At 36.8% G+C, this 3,722-nt stretch overlaps 1 non-coding gene across 1 annotated transcript; it reads right to left on the reverse strand.

Moving 5' to 3' along the window:
• Positions 1–753: 753 nt before the first annotated feature.
• On the reverse strand, positions 754–859 carry LOC121101357. The gene has a single exon (XR_005833351.1). It is a non-coding gene; the product is annotated as a U6 spliceosomal RNA (small nuclear RNA).
• Between the last annotated feature and the right edge of the window lie 2,863 nt (positions 860–3,722).

Raw genomic sequence — 3,722 nt, forward strand, 5'->3', positions numbered from 1 at the left:
TAGGGGTTTATCAGTCTTATTAATTCTTTCAAAGAACCAGCTCCTAGTTTTGTTGATCTGTTTTACTATTTTTTTTTAAGATTTTATTTATTTGACACAGAGAGAGACAGCCAGCGAGAGAGGGAACACAAGCAGGGGGAGTGGGAGAGGAAGAAGCAGGCTCCCAGCAGAGGAGCCCGATGTGGGGATCAATCCCAGAACGCTGGGATCACGCCCTGAGCCAAAGGCAGACGCTTAACGACTGCGCCACCCAGGCATCCCGTTTCACTATTTTTTTTTAAATTTCTATATCATTGATTTCTGCTCTAATCTTTATTATTTCTCTTCTCCTGCTGGATTTAGGCTCTATTTGCTGTTCTTTCTCCAGTTCCTTTAGGTGTAAGGTTAGGTTGTGTATTTGAGACTTTTCTCATTTCTTGAGGAAGGCCTGTATTACTATATACTTCCCTCTCTGGACCACCTTTGCTGCATCCCAAAGGTTTTGAACTGTTGTGTTTTCATTTTCATTTGTTTCCATGTATTTTTTTAATTCTTCTTTCATCTTCTGGATGACCCATTCATTCTTTAGTAGGATGCTCTTTAATAACCTTCATGTATTCGTGGTCCTTCCAAGTTATTTCTTGTGGTTGATTTCAAGTTTTAAAGCATTTGGTCTGGAAATATGCATGGTATAATCTCAATCTTTTTGTCCCGTTGAGACCTGATTTGTGACAGGTATGTGATCTATGCTGGAGAAAGGTCCATGTGCATTCAAAAAATATGGAATGCTTCACAAATTTGCATGTCATCCTTGCATCGGGGCCATGCTAATCTTCCCTGTATCTTTCCAATTTTAGTTAAATGTGCTGCCAAAGAGAATGATTTTTAACCGTTTAATTTTCTGACATATTGTATCTAAAGTAATAAAAGACCATCTTATCTACTTTTTGTTTTAAACCTCCTTTTTGTTCATCTTTGTTTTGTCAAATAATAGTTTAATTCAAAGGAAACAGCCAGAGAAGACCAAATTGCTATTTTTTTCTTCCCTTGGATTCTTCATTGAATTAAATCATAATTAGGGCTCATTTTCAAGTGTTTGCCCTGGTGTTTGACCTTCAGTAACTATAAAGCAGATGCTAAAACATTAAACCATGTGTAAAAACAGTTTATACAAATTACAAAGAAATTTCTGCCAAATGATACATTTGGAATTGGAGACTTTGGAGCTTCTCTGCTGCCATTGGTATTGAAGTCCTGACAGGAAGATGTCTTCTGACCTTGGCCTTTCTTTTCCATATCCTGGAATCAATTCTGTTATGACATCATCAGTTGTGCAGCAAAAACTGCTAAGTTTTGGGATGAGCTCTATATACTACATGCCAAAGTAATTTCATATGGTTTGTAATTAGAGTTTAGTGAAGAAAGATTTTATTTCATTGTTCTTAATTTTATCATCATGGAATAAGTATATGCTTCCATATCACTAAAGAGTCAACACCAAGTATGGAAGTTTTAAGACAGGTCGAAAGGCAGGTTGGTTTTTGTATACTATTGATGAAGTCAAAGAACCTCCTCAATTCCTATACTTTTAGCAGGTTTGCTTCACCTGGAGAAATTGAGGTCCATAAGCTCTAATGACTTGTTCCCCGACATTGGCTGCTTCTCTCATTGGCCATAAGGGAGTTCAGAGAGTGAGAATTTGCTAGCACACACCATTAGTCTTGGACCCACAGGAAAAACTGGATGCTTAGGACAAACAATATACAAATAAATGTTTCACTAATTTTTATATTGCACGTGTTGCCTCTACAGATGATATTAGAAAAATGGCAACTTATAGGTGATTCTATAGGTTAGAAGGTAGGTTCATTGTTTAACAACCTGAGTCATAAATGTTCGTATCATTAACTTCTCTTATTAGCAGTGAAAAGTGCTTTATAAAATATAGTCTGAACAACAATGTGTTTTAGGTCTAAGTGATTGGTTTTATATTTTCATTAATTAATACTTGCTTAAAGGGATATTCATGGTTCTGATTTTATGGGATCTTTCCTTGATCAAAGAAGGAAGTTGTATATGTTTTGTTTCCTATTTTCTATGGAGAAATGAGGTCATTTTTAAAAAGAAGTTTCCATAACCCCTTACTAGCTGCATGGGGGGAAATTCTTAATCACCCTCAACTCAATATAGTTGAATGACTCTAAATTGGAGATGACAGTATATTCCTCTAGAATTTATTGGTAAATAAAATGAAATATGCCCAAAGATAAAGTGCTTAGAACAATTTTTGGAACAAAGTAGTAATAATTTTTAAATTATTAAAGTAATAACAACCATTCTTTTTGTTATGTTATGCATTATTCTCTTATTTGAAGATTTTCAGGAGAGCTACCACTGGTTTGAGTACCATACATAGAAATTCTTCTCCTGAGCAATCTGTGTCTTTTTATCACAAGGCCTGCGAACTATGTAATGATGACATTTGTGTGAGAACCAGAACTCTTAGAACCAGGTTGATGCCCCAACCTCCACCCCTTAAACATATTTGTACAAATCAGGACAGTCTCAACTATTTTGCAGTAGCAAAGACATCAATATTTCAGGGGTTTCACAAGACAGTAGTTTAGCTCTTGCTCCCACAAAGAATACTGTAGACTGTACAGAAGCTGTAAGCCGTAAGCTGTGAGCCAACGGCCAAGCTGCACTGATGTCATTGTTGTCTTGCACAATGGAGCTAACTCACTGTGTCTCCACCAATTATTACCATCTCTTTCCAACATCAAATTCAGTGGCATAATGTTGGTAGTCTGAAATCAGGAGTCATTTACACCTCTGGAATCAGCAAATTCTACTAGAGTTGTGTTTTCTTGTTTCAGAAAGCTGGTTGCTGGACATTTAACAACACACTTTACATTAATAAGCACTTTCATGAGCTTCCTTGCAAAGTAAGAACACGGAAATTCCCACACTGGCTTTTGAGTGCTTCCAGCTAGAATTTAAATGATTCAAAATAAGTAGAGGAAGTTATGGAGATCCTGTTTTAGATGGGGTAGAAGGTTTCTCTGCAAGGGACGAAGTTTAAGTAAAGAGGCAATCCATGTGGCCAAAGGGGAAATGGCAAATACAAAGACTGAATTATGTTTGAGAAATAGCAGGGAGGCAGTATGGTTAGAGAATTATTTGAAGAGTGGTCAGAGATGAAGTCAGAGAAGTAGCCAAGAGTCAGTTCCTATAGGGCTTTGTGTGGCTACATAAGAAATCTGGACCTTATTCTAAGTGAAATGAAGATCCACTGGACAGTGTTGAGAAGGGCAACAACATTAAGTGACTGCAGATTTTAACCACCATTTATAGCTGTCCTTTTAAAGAATGATGTCTCTGTTTCTGAATTAAGCAATGGCAGGATGGTAAGTATAATTTCCTGAGCAGCAAACACTGGAGGAAGAGCAGGGTTCGGAGGGCACAAGTGCAGGAAATTCACAAGCTCAGTTCTTTGTACCTGTCAGACCAGGATCTGAGTGTTGTGCAGAAATAAGCAACTAGAAGATATTTTGATATATTTTATTCATATATGTTGACCTACTTTAGTTTGAGCAATACACTGCGATGAGAATAGAAAATAGAAAGATGTTGAACATTTGTGTGAGGGGCAAGATTTGTATGCAGTATATTTAAGACAATTTCCTACAGTGACCTTCACAGAAAAGGAAAAAGATTGAAACCAATAAGCTTGGAAACTCAGT

The sequence above is a fragment of the Ursus maritimus genome, unplaced genomic scaffold (assembly GCF_017311325.1).
Source record: "Ursus maritimus isolate PB19 unplaced genomic scaffold, ASM1731132v1 scaffold_7, whole genome shotgun sequence".
Classification (NCBI taxonomy): Eukaryota; Metazoa; Chordata; class Mammalia; order Carnivora; family Ursidae; genus Ursus; species Ursus maritimus.